At 41.1% G+C, this 16764-nt stretch overlaps 1 long non-coding RNA gene across 1 annotated transcript; it reads right to left on the bottom strand.

The window, feature by feature from the left end:
• Nucleotides 1-223: 223 nt before the first annotated feature.
• Nucleotides 224-16415, bottom strand: LOC141645862 (uncharacterized). Its single transcript, XR_012545188.1, has 3 exons — nucleotides 16265-16415; nucleotides 16110-16172; nucleotides 224-346 (listed from the first exon to the last, which is right to left on the bottom strand). It is a non-coding gene; the product is annotated as an uncharacterized LOC141645862 (long non-coding RNA).
• Nucleotides 16416-16764: the final 349 nt, after the last annotated feature.

Raw genomic sequence — 16764 nt, 5'->3', positions numbered from 1 at the left:
CGATAGCAGGCGTCCTTAGGAGATCGGGCGAGGGTTATATACGTGGTGGTTTGTGTTGGGTGGTGGCGTCAGTGGTTGTTAGTGTAACACCCCCTTCTTACCGGGCCAAGGTAATCGGGGAATGTTACCTTCTGGGTTTCCCGAGGCGGTGAAATCAGAGATACAATAGAAAAACAATTATTTAACTAAAGTATTTAGTGAATTACATACCCATAAGGCCATAAATGAATGAATGAATAAACAATACAACTCATGACTACTACACTATTCTAAGGCAATGATACTCGGCTCCAAGTTCAAGGCTCGTCCCGACTCCCGCGTGACATCAAAACAACCTGCACTCAACCTGCTCCCCATATGATCGGAAATATCATATGGATCGACAGAGGCAACCCCGTAAATAGGTGACAATTACACAAACACACAACATGTCAGTTTCAATAAATAAACATAAGACGTGACATGATAATTAGATATGTAACATGCTAATTATATGAATGAGACACGAGTATACCAACATCACACCGGTACCAGGACACGCCCAGACATACCCATAACCATTACACCGGTACCGAGACACGCCCAGACATACCGACCATCGCACTAGGTATCGGGACACGCCCAGACGTACCGAGTCCGGAAGCCAACCGGATCCCCTGCCAGACACCGTGTCTCAACCACACGAGTCCCTCCATAACTCAAGGCGACTCAAGCGTAAGACGGTCTCTCAACCGTCTTACGTCTCCACAACAACATACCCTCCACACAGAATGTGACACCCCGCGACAAAGCGGAAAATATAACTAATAAATTAAAGCGGAAATTTATGAGATTTTAAAAACTTTTAAATTACTAGTTAAAGATTAGCACGCGGGTGCCACTAATGAAATGGAACAAATACAAAAATAGACAAACTTAGGTTATTACAACCCAAAACTAGAAAGCGGGGAAAAGATATCCCACGAATAAACACATAAAGGGTTTCTAACTAGCAAACTAAGGTCCAAGGGTTTAGTTCTCGCTAGCCCACACGTCTTCCCCACGTAAGCATCTTCACCACCTGTCATTCATGTAAACATGAACGCCACAGTCAGTGGGGAGTAACTCAAGGTTCTCCCAGCCACAATATGTCGAAACGAATATAATAAAGAACATAAACAAACAATCATATTAGATAAGACATGGGTGAATCGAATTATAACTAAACATGGGATCATACGTGTTTAAACCAACAAGAGTAAAAGAAATGATGGAATAAACAAGTAAGGCATAAGCAACAATAAATAAATGGAAAAGAAAGACAAGGAAACAGACACGACCACTTAGCCACGAGCACGTATTTCAAGGAGATATGACCAAAGCAACCATCCAAATAATGCAAGACATTTATCACTCTTATACTATAATTTCCCCGGGTAGGACTACGATAATAATACGGTAATAGTCTAAATCTGCAGATTCTCAGGTGTACATCCCGATTCAACGTGCGCCAGCACAGCACGCACCCAAGACTCGACTACTAATGAGGATCGAGTACCCCAATCGCCAGAACAGCACGAAAGTGGCAGAAAGACTAAGATAAGACTCACTTGCCAGCACAGCACAAGTGGCCAAAAACCATACTTGTCAGAACAGCACAAGTAGGCCAAACCTGTACTTGCCAGAACAGCACAAGTAGGGCGAAAATGCGTGTCAAGCACATACGATAGTATTATGGCATTTCCACAAGAATACGACTCACAAGTGTAAGACCAACTCAAAGAGTAGACGGAGTATCCGACTCAGAGGCTACCTTTAAAGCATGTCCGAGATACCATACACAAGACTACATCCTAGACTTCAACCTCCTGGTAGGACGACGATCATATCGCAACTAGAGGGCTTATGACTCACCCCTAGTATCCGATAGGACCAAGACTCGGGGACGGAATTATTAATGTCACATTCATACTTATGGCTTGCATCTCACCATGAGTACGGATGGGAACATCAATCCCGACAATCATATCGCAACTAGAGGACTTATAGCTCACCCCTAGTATCCGATAGGACCAAGACTCTCACAACAGAACAATACAAGGCATTATCAAGAATATGACCCTTCACAAATAATTATTTAACAATAAATATCTCATACTTGTCTTATGCAAATAAATATTTCATTACAATTTATCATGCCGTTTAAATAAAATATAACAAGTGATTATGAGTAATTCACGTCATGTAAAAACCGAGATAACATATGATTAGCCAAATTTGGGTCATATAAAAGTCCGTACCATCCTATTAGGTTGGCCCAATAGCCAAAGTAAGTGTACAAGCCCAATTCAAGACCCAAACAAAACTCAAATAAAAGAAGAAGGAAACAAGAGGTATGAGCCCATACTCAAACACAAGGTTTGGCCCAATCATAAGAGCCTACAAGTCCAACCAAAAGATACATACAAGCCCAACCAAATCACCATGACAAGCCCTATAAAAATACCATACCACACCTATAGGGCCCAATAACTTATAATGTAAAACAAGCCCAATTTGCCACATTACTAAATAACGAGACGAGTACATGAGCATATTTGAGGCGGTAATTTAAATAATTAAATAATGGGATTCTATAATTATAAAACATGAAAGGGAGATATATAAATGAATAATGCTTAAACGGATTGCGTTTTATAAAAACACGAGACGGAAATTTAAACCTTACGCGTAAACTAAACCGGTTGCCTAAAGGCACCCGTAACCTCTACCCATTAGCACCAATCGGACACATGTTTATATAGCTCACTACCACCCATAAACAACCCAAAATCACCATGGAAACCGTCCCAAACGAGTGGCCATGAGCAGCCAAAAGGACTGTGTCAAGCAAGCTCAGAACTCCTGTCCAACACCGAGCCAACCACAACCCATACGACCCATCTGAAACCGAGTCCAACCATGATAAGGTTGTTTCAGTCGTTGACCTTAATCAAAGTAAACCTAAACTACTACTAACAAAATAGCTAGCGGTAAGTCAGGGTCGAATCCACAGGGAGGCGGTGATTATCTAGTTTGTTTATATTTAAATCTGTCTTAAAGTAACCAATTGTGGGGGTTTGTTTTGTTTGTATGCTAACCAACTAATTGCAAGTAATTTAAAGGGCAAATAACAATAATATTAAAGGTCTAGGATTTCCGGTTCACTAGGTCAATTATATGGGGTCTATTAATCAATTGCTAGATCTGTCAAGCTGTCTAAGGTCATAAGATCGGTCGACTCTATTATGCCCTTTAGATCGATTCTAACATGCGGTCGCTATAATTAGATACAATCTATTTGATTATCGCAGCCTATATTAATTCTAACCCGGTCGGTGAAAGGATTAATTCGCTACACTAATTAACAACTCAGGCCTAAGTTAATTAACTAGAATAAGAACAATAATCAAACGACAACTTATATGATTTCCCTAGAAATTAATCAATTTTCCCCTTTTAATTAACCTAGATCCCCTCCATCCTAGATGAGGAAATTAGCTACGCATGATAGAAAGAATAACAATAATAGTAATGGAAAACATGATGAACAATAATAAAGATAAACAAGTAATTGAAATAATAACTGAAGAAAGATTAGAACAATACCGTAATTAAAGGCAATAGATCCGAACAATAATTAAACTAAACTAAGTATTTGAGAGAGTTTTCTAAGGTAGCTATACTTAGCAAAATATAACGTAATCCCCCAATAAAACACGAGTTTCTAATTTATAATAAAAGATAAGTGTTTTAGGAAATTCCGGAAAAAAAGCCCGTCAGAGAGGATCCTCGATCGAGTCGCAAGTGACTCGATCGAGGACAGTGACTCGATCGAGTCAGCAGTGACTCGATCGAGTCAGCAGTGACTCGATCGAGGAACTTCTTCACAGGTTCTTCTTCTCTTCTTTGACTTCTAGTCTTCATGATTCCTCGTTTCCCGTGCCATGCTTCGTGTATTCTTCTATGCCGTCTCCGCCATGCTAATCTTAGCTTGATCATACTCATAACGAGTCATTTCGCATCAAAACACAAAATAGCGCGCAGATTTCGACAATTCATTGAAATAAAGCATATAAATGATATAATAGGCACGAAACGGTATGAAATATGATGTAAAGGGAGCTATAAAAGTATATATGAAAGTGATACATCAAACTCCCCAAACCAAACCTTTGCTTGTCCTCAAGCAAAGCAATCGACAAAACAAAGGACAACAAACATATGGTGAATGAATAACTCAGAGCAAATGTCTATGCACATACAAGACTCATTTGTCCATATCTATAACAAAGTAATGACCGAAGTTGTGCTAATAAAACAAATTCAAAAGCACGGGTAATAGACTCACGCAGCTCTTACTCAAGATGTGACATGATACCGAGACTCAACCAAACACTTTTCAACCTTGCAAGACCATTTTGTCGGATTCTCGCGGTTTCACTCATGCACTCATAATGGGTGATTTATGTAAGATAGAAAGAAATAAGACACTCACTCAACTTATGAGATATGCATGCAATCTAATGTGATAAGAGATCCTCCAAAATAATACGCATTCACGAAACGGACCAAGTACATGTATCAAGGACAGAATGGTGGTAAAGTGGCATGGGTATAGAAGTGGCTTGTGCAAAAGCACGTATGGGTATGCGAGGCTCAGACGGTAGTCGCAGCTCTAGACCAATAGCCAAAACTAATAAGTAATAGATCAAACATCCAACTGGAGAAATAATCTCAACTTTGACAACATATGAGAGAAATGTAAAGGCTCTCCAAATGTGCATTAGACTCCAGTAATTACCACACACGACCTCCTAACAAAACTGAATGAAGCATACATTTTTTTCTTTTTCTTTCTTTTTCTGAATCTTTTTTCGAGAAATTCTTTCTTTTTTTTTTCTTTTTTTTTTCTTTTCTTTTTTTTTTTCTTTCTTTCGAGACTTTCATTTTTTTTTTCTGCTTCATAATATTCTCTTTTCAACATAAGAGGTCACACAATTGTTACAAAAAGATAGCTACTACCCACATGACAATAAAAGTCCCAACCCAACCAAAGTAGCTATGACAATAAGGCTCAAACAATCTGGATCGTCCCGAAAAAGGTAGGCAAATTCTAGAACGTGGCTAAGAAATAGGATATAAAATGGCTACATGGTTCAAACGGGCTAACAAAACTGGGTGATGTAAGGCTTATTTGAACGGTAAGAATCGCCTATCCACATGTACTTAATCAAATGAACGCGCGAAAGCTAAGAAACTAATGTCACACTTATGCAGTTTGATATTACATATACCACAAGGAGACCACACTCATCAGCCTAAATAACAATGAGACCGGTTTATTGATGTTCCCGGCCTAGGAAGCTCTAAAGACCTCAGAAATTTAAGTGGTTTACCAACAAAATAAAGTCAAGTCTACTCGGCATAAGGCATATTGTGACGGTCAAGACTTGAGTAAAGAGCTTTGTTCATCATAGTTAACAGGTCAAAACAACGTACATGGACAACTAAATGAGACTCAAATGCAAAGACAAAGCAAGTTGTCATCATTGCTATACAATTCACCATGACTCGACTCAAAATAAACAAAAATAAATAAAAGACATGTTTTTGGATTTTTTTAATTTTCAATTTTTTTTGGAATTTTTGATTTTTTCACACAACAATAAATAAAAGCACACAACAGAAATAAACATACTCCCCCAAACCTAAATGTCACAGTGTCCTCATTGTGACGCCTCTGAAGATAGCAATCACACGTAAAAACCAAAGAACCTATAGGACACTACTAATAAAGGAAAGAGGGTAAAAAGGAAATGCAATAAAAATAAAAATAAAGATAATACCAGCTGTAATGCAGTAGCCTCCCCCAAACCAGCTTGAAAGAGAGGGATGTAGTGACCAGCTGTCACTACTGGGCCTCAGAAGTATCATCAAAACCATCAATATCAGCATATAAGGACATAAGCTCAGGATCAGGACCGGCGCTGCGGCCACGGCCTCTACCACGAGTAGGTCTCCGAACACGGCCTCGACCACGAGCGCCTCCAGGAGCAGCAGCGGTGGAAGTATAAGCAGCAAACTGGCCAAACGGGCCTCTCTGGGAAAAAGGGATGCCGGTGTCCTCCCCGAAAACAGAAGTAGGCTGAGAGGGGCGGACTGGAGTGTAGAAGGGACGGCCTAATGCACCAAACTCGGTGCTAAACTGTCCAAACTCTGTAGGAGTCACTCCGTAAAGATGAAACACACGGTACTGTCGTCACCGGGAGTAGTGTAGTAAGAAGGTGACACACCGCGATCACGCCCCCGAGAAGCTAAAGTCATAGCCTCCATCTGTTCCCACATCCTCCTCTCTGTCAAAGCGGTGTTGATGCCAGTGTGCATCCTCACTTCCCGTTCAACGACGGGATCAAAATGGTAACCTGGAGCATAGCCTGAAGTGGGATAGGCTGAAGGAGGTGGAGGAGGAGCGGGCTGGTAGGAACCCGGCAGATGGGTAGTGGGTGCTCGACGTCTCCGGCGCCCGCCGGTAGTAGTAGTAGTAGTACTAGACCCAGGAAGAGTGACAAGAAGGTCCTCAGGAATCAGGTAAGTAACGGGTGGGGGTCGCTCCATAGCCGTACTCTCCTCTAGTGGGTCAACAGAAGGCAAACGGGCGCAAGGTAGAAGCATATAAGACTCACCCCGGACCTTCCAGTAATGGTCCTTCCCATTCCTAATGTCAATATACGAAATGTCATAGCGAAGGTGGTCATCATCAACAAGCGGCTCATACTCAGCAATGGGTTCATATGGATCACCACCCGCAAAATCACAAACAGCTTTAGCAATCTTGGTGACGAGAGCACCACAATCGAGGTTCCCATATCGCCCAATGGCCCTATCAAATGCTGAACAGACAAGAGCAGGGGGAGAGAATTGGAATGTCTCCTCCCTAAAAGAGTTCAAGTAACTAGCAAGTATTAAGACCTCAATAGTGGAGGTCTTGCTCTTATCAGTCCGACCATACAGCAAATAACTCAGATACCTCAAAAACATACGAAGGCAAACGTGTTGGACATCTAACAAAGCCATGGCACTAACGTCGGCGTCCGCATAACCAGATAAATAAAGGGAAATAACGAGTAGCGACAACCCACCAACACCATACAAGTCCCCTTCGGTATGTTTATCCAAACCCGTGATTTGTAAATACGGCCAAAGGTCAAAGACCGTTCAACATTAAGCAAACGAAATCGATTAGGTGATCACCGGGCAAATAAGTAAAAGAACTCGAAATTCAAGAGTCGGGCGGGTAAGATAACTCGTGGAGCGTGAAAAGACCCCGCACCCAATCTCGTTAAACATACCAAACATAATATCATCGATCTTCAATGTGCGCAAAATTTCTCTGTCCACGCATCGGGTGGCACTCATAGACTTAGATAACAGGTATTCAAACCTGTCCTTCTGGGCTTTGTCGCGAAACTCGATAAATGGATAATCGTCTAAGGGGGACAAATCATCCTCCGAAGACACAATCGCCTCAGGAATTACTTCTGGCTGTTGAACCGGTGCTCTCCTGTCTCTAGTCCGCTTATTACCTTGCCCGGAAGTTGACATTATCTACATAAGAACAAGTAGAAAATCAAACTTCAAATGTCAAAAAAAAACAGTCCCGGTTTTGGCATCCATGGGTCCGAAAAATCAATTTTTAAGACTCCAAATGACAATGAAAGCATCCAAAAACTTAGGGGAACATGAGTATATATCAAATATTGAAGATTCCAAGCAATAGAATACAATTCTAACCAATTTGATGCAAAATTTCTACCCGGATTTTGAAGAACCCTAATTCCCAAATTAGCAAATTAGGCATGAATTTCAACAAGTAAGGGGCTAGAAAGCAAGGAAATAGCAATTGTATACTAGCAAGGGAAGATTTAATACAATAAACTCAAGATTTAAGCAACAAAAATCAGAATTTTCGAGACAAATAAGAGCAATTTCGTGACTTACCTGAGTAATTCAAGCAATGGAATTGAGAAAATAAGCACAAGAGAATGATTCAATCAATTAATAAGCAAGAAAGCACAAAGTTGTAGTGAGTTTTGATGATGATTGTTGATGAATAAGGAGAGAATGAGTAGTAGAGGAGGAAGAATGCAGGGAAACAACACGAAAAGAAGAAGGAAGTGAAAAGAAATTAGAGTAACAAATGCATAAAACAGGTGAAAACAAAACGCGGAACCCGGTCTAAATAGGATCCTCGATCGAGTCGCAGGTGACTCGGTCGAGGAACCAATTTCAGAAATACCCAACTCTCGTTTTAAACTTTTTTAAATTCAGCACAGGTTCCTCGATCGAGTCGCAGGTGACTCGATCGAGTCGATAGGTTCCTCGATCGAGTCGCAGGTGACTCGATCGAGGAAGTAGGTACAGGCGTCTTTCTTCGTCATTTGTTACTTATAACTTCAAATCCCGTCAAGTTTCCTGCAAAAGACACTTGAAAGCATATCAAGTACCCTCTCCTCGCCTCTCAAAATGCAAAGAAACATAAAAAACAAAAGCAATACGTGAATTTAAATCCTAATTACAAACTAATGGTTTACAAAATCCGAGCTGCCTCTCGGTAGCGCTGGTTTTTGCGGTCCCGCACGACCGTAATTCTTCATCAGTAAAAAGAATCAATGGGGAAGAGGTCAAGAGCCTCTATTACCCCCACAAAAGCACCTTCATAATAAGTCTTCAAGCGTTGCCCATTCACTTTGAAGGTCTTTCCTGTGTCAGAATGCAGTGTAACTGACCCAAATTTGTTCACATCGATGAATGATGAACGGTCCAGACCATCTACTCTTCAATTTACCTGGAAACAAGCGCAAACGAGAGTTAAACAAGAGAACTTTCTCACCAACATGAAATTCTCTTTGCAAGATATGCTTGTCATGCCACTTCTTTGTTCGCTCCTTGTAAACTTGAGCACTATCATAGGCATGCAAATCAAATTGTCTAGCTCATTCAATCGCATCGATCGTTTCTCACCCGCCAGTGAGGGATCCATATTCAGCTCCTTGATGGCCCACATAGCCCTATACTCAAGCTCCACCGGTAAATGACAGGACTTGCCATAGACAAGTCGGTAAGGTGAGGTGCCAATCGGCGTTTTGAAGGCAGTACGGTAAGCCCACAAAGTATCATCGAGCTTCCGACTCCAATCCTTTCTATTCTTACTTACCACCTTTTCCAAGATCTGTTTCAGCTCTCTGTTGGAAACTTCTACTTGTCCACTGGTTTGAGGATGATAAGCCAATCCTCTTCGGTGTGTAACGCCATACTTCTTCATGAGAGAATTCAGATGACGCTCATTGAAGTGCGTGCCTCCATCACTAATCACTGCGCGAGGCACTCCAAACCGTGGAAAGATAGTCTTCTGAAACAACTTAACAACAGATTTAGCATCACAAGTGGGGTGGCAATTGCCTCCACCCATTTAGAAACATAATCTCAAACTACTAATATGTATTGGTTCCCAAAAGATGTAAGGAACGACCCTTGGTAATCAATGCCCCAAACATCAAAAATCTCTACTTGAGATTCCATTTGAGGCATCTCATGCCTTTGCGAGATATTGCCAGTTCTTTGACAAGCATCACAAGAACGGACAAAGTTAGTAGCATCCTTAAGGATAGTAGGCCAATAAAAACCCGATTGCATTACCTTAGCAAATGTCCTAGAAGGACCATGATGACCACCATATGAAGAAGAGTGACAGGTGAGAAAGGATGGCACGTACCTCACCCTCTCGGGATACATCGTCTGTATATACCATCAAAGACACTCTCGGAACAGATAGGGATCGTCCCAAGTACCTCTTCACATCATGCATGAACCTCTTCTTCTCGATAAGATAAGTCAAGAGGAAGCGTTCCTCCTACCAAATAATTGGCATAATCTGCAAACCATGGAGTATTTGCGCTACAAATAGAAGATGGTCGTCTGGAAAAGAATCATCGATGGGCAAAATCTCTCTTCCCGAGAATCTCAATCTGGACAAATGATCTCAACAACATTTTTCAAAGACTGGACTTATCACGGATTTCCAAATCAAATTCTTGCAATAATAAAATCCATCTAATAAGTCTAGGTTTAGCCTCTTGTTTGGTTAAAAGATATTTTAAAGTCTGCATGGTCAGGTGTGTACGATAACTTTAGAACCAACAAGATAAGCTCTAAATTTGTCTAAAGAATAGACAACCGCAAGAAGCTCCTTCTCTGTAGTAGCATAGTTGATTTGTGCATCGTCGAGAGTCTTGCTTGCATAATAAATGGCATGTAACACCTTGTCCTTTCGCTGTCCTAAAACAGCTCCAATCGCATAGTCACTGGCATCGCACATAATCTTAAAAGGAAGGCTCCAATCCGGTGATCGGATAATAGGAGCTGAGATAAGTGCTTGTTTGATCCTGTCAAAGGCTTGAACACACTTGTCAGTAAACACAAAAGGAGCATCTTTATGAAGAAGCTGAGTTAGAGGTTGAGCAATTTTAGAAAAATCCTTTATAAAGCGGCGATAGAACCCTGCATGACCAAGAAAACTACGCACACTCTTAACATTAACCGGGTACGGGACGGAGTTGCTCAATTACCTCAACCTTAGCTTTATCCACTTGAATGCCCTTACCGACACCAAATGACCGAGTACCACTCCTTCAAGAACCATGAAGTGGCACTTTTCCCGATTGAGAACAAGGTTGCTCTCCTCACAAATGACTGCAAAACCTTAGTCAAGTTTCTCAAGCAAACATCAAAATCGCACCATATACACTGAAATCATCCATAAAGACTTCCATGATAGACTCTATGTAATCGGAAAATATGGCCATCATACAACGCTGAAAGGTAGCAGGAGCATTACATAAACCAAAGGGCATCCTCCTATAAGCAAATACACCATATGGACAAGTGAAAGTGGTCTTTTCCTGATCCTCAGGATGAATGGGTATCTGAAAGAAACCGGAGTAGCCATCTAGGTAACAGAAATAACTATGACATGCTAATCTCTCTAACATTTGGTCAATGTAAGGAAGTGGGAAATGGTCCTTTTTAGTGGCCGTGTTCAACTTCCTATAGTCAATGCACATCCTCCATCCTGTGACAAGTCTAGTAGCAATCAATTCATTTTTATCATTCTTTACTACCGTAGTACCTCCTTCTTAGGTACAACTTGGACAGATCGCCCATTTAGAATCGAAATAGAGAAAATAATACCAAAGATCAAGTAATTTTTGTACCTCTTTTCTTACCACCTCCTGCATAGGAGGATTTAATCGTCTCTGACCTTGTGCACTAGGCTTGTGGCCTTCTTCCAAGTGAATTCTATGCATACAAAAGTCAGGACTAATACCTTTGAGATCGTCGATGCTATACCCAATTGCCTTTTTATGAGTTCTCAAAACAGTCAACAACAAAGCGAGATAGTTGACCTTGATTAGGTTAGCATTGACAATCACCGGTTCATCTCACATCATCAAGAAATTCATATTTGAGATGAGAGGAAGGGTTTCAATTCAGGTTTCTTTACCTCGCTTACCTTAGGTGTGACACCCAAACTGTATACCTTCTGATGTGGGCATTCCTCTCCAGTTAGAAGCTTCTCAATTCGATGAACTGACTCCATGAACCCGTCGATCACCGGATCGAAATCGAGCAATCTCCGGAGGATCCTGTCAAAACACATAGGAAGACACTCATCAATAGTAAAATCAACAATATCTATACTATGACAAGTCTCTTCTATCATGGGGTTTTTCAATGCTTTTTCTAAGTTGAAAATAATCGTGTCATCCCCCACAGCTAAGGTCAATCTCCCTTGCCTAACATCTATTACCGCCCCTGCAGATGTAAGAACAGTGCTTTAAGATGATAGGGATTTGGTTGTCTTCAGCCATGTCCATGACAACAAAATCAACGGGGATGAAAAACTTCCCTATTCGAACGGAAACATCCTCTAACACCCCCGAGGGTGTTTAACGATTCTATCGGCCATCTGCAGTGTCATATTAGTAATCAAACGGACCCATATTTAACTTTTTACAGATAGAATACGGCATAACACTGACACTAGCTCCCAAATCACAAAGAGCTTTACTAATAGAAAGATGACCAATTTGACAAGGGATAGAAAAACTTCCTGGATCCTTTAATTTCGGTGGTGAGTTAATTGGCAACATGGCACTGCACTTCTGAGTGTAAGCAATAGTTTCCACCGCGTCAAAGGATCTCTTCCTTGTCAAAATCTCCTTCATGAACTTTGCATAAGCCGGCACTTGAGTAATCAATTCAGTAAAAGGGACACTTACCTGTAGATTCTTCACGACCTCCATAAACTTACCGAACTGCTTATCTAGCTTGGATTTTTGTTGTCGGTGAGGAAAAGGTAGAGAAATAGTTATGGGCTCGGCTTGCTTCTCTCTAGAAATAACTTTTGAAACACCGTCTGCTGACAATTTGGGATCCTCGATCGAGTCAGGGGTGACTCGATCGAGCTGGGTGGATCCTCGATCGAGTCGCCTGTGACTCGGTCGAGGAACCTTGGCAGGTTCAGCTTTCTCGTCTTTTTTACTTTTATCGTCAGCTCGTGTTTCAACTTCGTCAGGCTCTTTCTCATCATCACTAAGCTCCAAATTACCCAATCCTTTGGGATGCATGTAAGGGACTTCATCAACAGTAATGGGCACTTCATTCTCAAGACTTTGCAGGTCGGGATTCGTATAAGAAGTACCGCTCCTCAGCTGAATAACATTAGCTTGCTCATGAGCTTGCTTACCTTGAGGAGGAAGACCTACGGCCTGTTTTGATGGGTTTTGAAGTGCCATCTGAGCCACTTGATTATCTAGCATCTTGTTATGGGCAATCAACTCAGAAATCTGAGCCGTCTGCTTCTGCTGCATTGACAAAGTTTGTTGCAAAAGATTGCGCAACTCTGCCATATCATTATTCGGAGCTTGTTGAGGAATTTGTTGAGGAGTTTGCTGAGGAGGCTGCTGATATTGATTGTTGAACCGCTGGCCTCCTTGATTTTCCCTTTGATATCCCCCTTGTTGTTGATTACCGCGATTATTGGGAGGGATATAAGTATTCTTTTGCGGTTGTGACTGCTGCGGATTTTGCACATTCTGGCTAGACCATTGAAGGAAAGGGTGTTCCTTCGTTCTTTCATTGTAGAAGTTGGAGAAAGGTGTACCTTGTGCACCTTGTCTGTAAGCCTGAAAGGCAGCAACCTGCTCAAATGTGCTCATACAATCAGCTGCACCATGACCATCCAAACCGCATCTAGCACAAGTCTCCTCTACTTGTTGACTCATAGCATGAACTCTCTCTTTACTACCCAATGATTGGGTAGTCTTCATCTCAGCAATCTGGGGCGAAAATAGCCTCCACCGTGCCGCCAAAGCACTATCAACCCCAGTACCTCGCGTGCTTCCCCTAGGATTTCCATACCTCGCGGTATGGGTAGCAATCTGATCAATCAACTTCCACGCGTGACCATCTAGTGTGTTATCTTGAAACCTCCCATTAGCAGATGAATCCAAAAGGGCACGATGATCGTCAAACAACCCGTTATAAAACTGGTTGCAAAGGAACCACTTTGGGAAACCATGATGGGAACGATCGAACTAAACGCTTGAAGGGAGTCCAAGCTTCGTTCAAATCTTCAAAGGGCCGCTTGCTTGAAACTAGTAATTTGATTCCTCAAGGCATTAGTCTTCTGAGGCGGGAAGTACCTCTTGTAGAAAGCAAGGGCCAAGGAATTCCAGTCAGTAACTCCTTCAAGATCCATATCCATATCTCTTAACCACTCGTGACTCCATCTTTCGGAGAGAAAGGAAAGAGCACACCGCTTAACTTGATCTTGTGTCACTCCAGCTGTTAATGGGATTGAACAATGATAAGTGACAAACTTTTCCATATGCGTTGCGGGGTCCTCAAGCAATGTCCCTCCAAACATGTTTCGTTCCACCAAATTAATGTAAGATGGCCGAATCTCGAATGTTCCATTGGTAGAAGTGGGCGCTTGAAACCTTGTGGAATAGAATCTAAGGTTGGCTCGAGTGACTGGCTAGGGTAGACAAGATGTTAGTTTCGAATGTGGAGTTTCGGAATAGGAATATCAGAGATAGGAATTTCTTCCTCTTCCTCTTCGTAGGAGCGATCGGTGTCTCTGTAGGGCTCGCCGTTTCGACGTCAAGTATACTCAAGTCTTCTACTTGACTCACTTCTTGATTAAATTTCCGTCTGTAGCGAAAAGTCTTCTCAGGTTCAGGATCAAAAGGAATAATCTCGGACCTATTAGACCTGGGCATAAACAGAACTAACAAGAAAGTGTGAGAACGGTCTCAAGGAACTGGGTTCCCTGAGACAAAAAAAGACAAAATAAACACAAAAAGACTAAACAATTGTTGCCTCCCCGGCAACGGCGCCAAATTTGATAAGGTTGTTTCAGTCGTTGACCTTAATCAAAGTAAACCTAAACTACTACTAACAAAATAGCTAGCGGTAAGTCAGGGTCGAATCCACAGGGAGGCGGTGATTATCTAATTTGTTTATATTTAAATCTGTCTTAAAGTAACCAATTGTGGGGGTTTGTTTTGTTTGTATGCTAACCAACTAATTGCAAGTAATTTAAAGGGCAAATAACAATAATATTAAAGGTCTAGGATTTCCGGTTCACTAGGTCAATTATATGGGGTCTATTAATCAATTGCTAGATCTGTCAAAGTCGTCTAAGGTCATAAGATCGGTCGACTCTATTATGCCCTTTAGATCGATTCTAACATGCGGTCGCTATAATTAGATACAATCTATTTGATTATCGCAGCCTATATTAATTCTAACCCGGTCGGTGAAAGGATTAATTCGCTACACTAATTAACAACTCAGGCCTAAGTTAATTAACTAGAATAAGAACAATAATCAAACGACAACTTATATGATTTCCCTAGAAATTAATCAATTTTCCCCTTTTAATTAACCTAGATCCCCTCCATCCTAGATGAGGAAATTAGCTACGCATGATAGAAAGAATAACAATAATAGTAATGGAAAACATGATGAACAATAATAAAGATAAACAAGTAATTGAAATAATAACTGAAGAAAGATTAGAACAATACCGTAATTAAAGGCAATAGATCCGAACAATAATTAAACTAAACTAAGTATTTGAGAGAGTTTTCTAAGGTAGCTATACTTAGCAAAATATAACGTAATCCCCCAATAAAACACGAGTTTCTAATTTATAATAAAAGATAAGTGTTTTAGGAAATTCGGAAAAAAGCCCGTCGAGAGATCCTCGATCGAGTCGCAAGTGACTCGATCGAGGATGATGACTTCGATCGAGTCGTGATGACTCAATCGAGGAACTTCTTCACAGGTTCTTCTTCTCTTCTTTGACTTCTAGTCTTCATGATTCCTCGTTTCCCGTGCCATGCTTCGTGTATTCTTCTATGCCGTCTCCGCCATGCTAATCTTAGCTTGATCATACTCATAACGAGTCATTTCTGCATCAAAACACAAAATAGCGGCAGTATCGACAATTCATTGAAATAAAGCATATAAATGATATAATAGGCACGAAACGGTATGAAATATGATGTAAAGGGAGCTATAAAAGTATATATGAAAGTGATACATCAAACCACTCGACTCAACCACCCAAAACCGGCCCAACCAGGCCTTGTGTAACCTCGACACAGCCACCTCCTGACTACCTACAACCACCGTCCACCCCCGACCCAAAACAGACCAGATCAGGCTCGCAAAACATTCGCAAAATGATGTTATACGGACCACCTGCACAGACAGCCCCAAAGCAGTCCTAAACAGAGCTCGAGTAGGCAGAGCTCCGCAGACATGGTTCCTAAACAGACGGAGTTCAAAACAGTCCACCATTTCGACCCACAACAACCATGGAAATTAACTACAAACCTGAAAACTCGACTTCTTACATGAGAAACTCAGAAAAGACTCAAACTTTACAATGAATAAGGAAAGATCGAGTAAGAAGGACGAAAATATCGACTCATTGTCGAGTAACCTATCACCGTTACCTTTAACTTCTTTAATGAGCACGATTTCGACTCAAAAATTATACCGGGTTGTCAAGCTTGCACCTAGACACGAAGACGAAATAAATTAGCGCAAGGTTCGAGCCTTAAGAAAGATGCCAGTCGCGAATTTGGACGAAAGCAGGGTCCTTTCTTACCTCAAAAGATGAAGAACAAACAGGGGAAGCTAATGGTGTAAACATTAGGGAATTTGGTTGAGAAATAAGGGAGGAAATGGAAGTAGAAGGAGGCGGAAATGGGGTGTGTCATTGCTGCTGCTGTTTTGCTGTTGTTGTTGTTGTTTAAAGGAAGAAGGAGATGAAAGAGAGAGGAAATGCAGGGGGTGGGGCTATCCGGGTAGGTTAGTAGTACGGAGTGTATATAATCATAATAATAACATATATATATATATATAATGACAATAATAATATAATATATAATAATAATAATATATAATAATAATAATAATAATAATAATAATAATAATAATAATAATAATAATAATAATAATAATAATAATAATAATAATAATAATTGATGGGGCATATTCTGCACCGCTGACCAAGTCAACACACTGAGCGAGGTCAAAGATATCCACAGCAAGTCAACGACTCAGACAGCCTAGCCGATGCAGCCCATCGGCCTGTTAGCCAGGGTC

This window comes from Silene latifolia, chromosome 3 (genome assembly GCF_048544455.1).
Source record: "Silene latifolia isolate original U9 population chromosome 3, ASM4854445v1, whole genome shotgun sequence".
Classification (NCBI taxonomy): Eukaryota; Viridiplantae; Streptophyta; class Magnoliopsida; order Caryophyllales; family Caryophyllaceae; genus Silene; species Silene latifolia.
The sequence above is the reverse complement of the archived record's forward strand: the minus strand, read 5'-3'. Positions and strand labels throughout refer to the sequence as shown.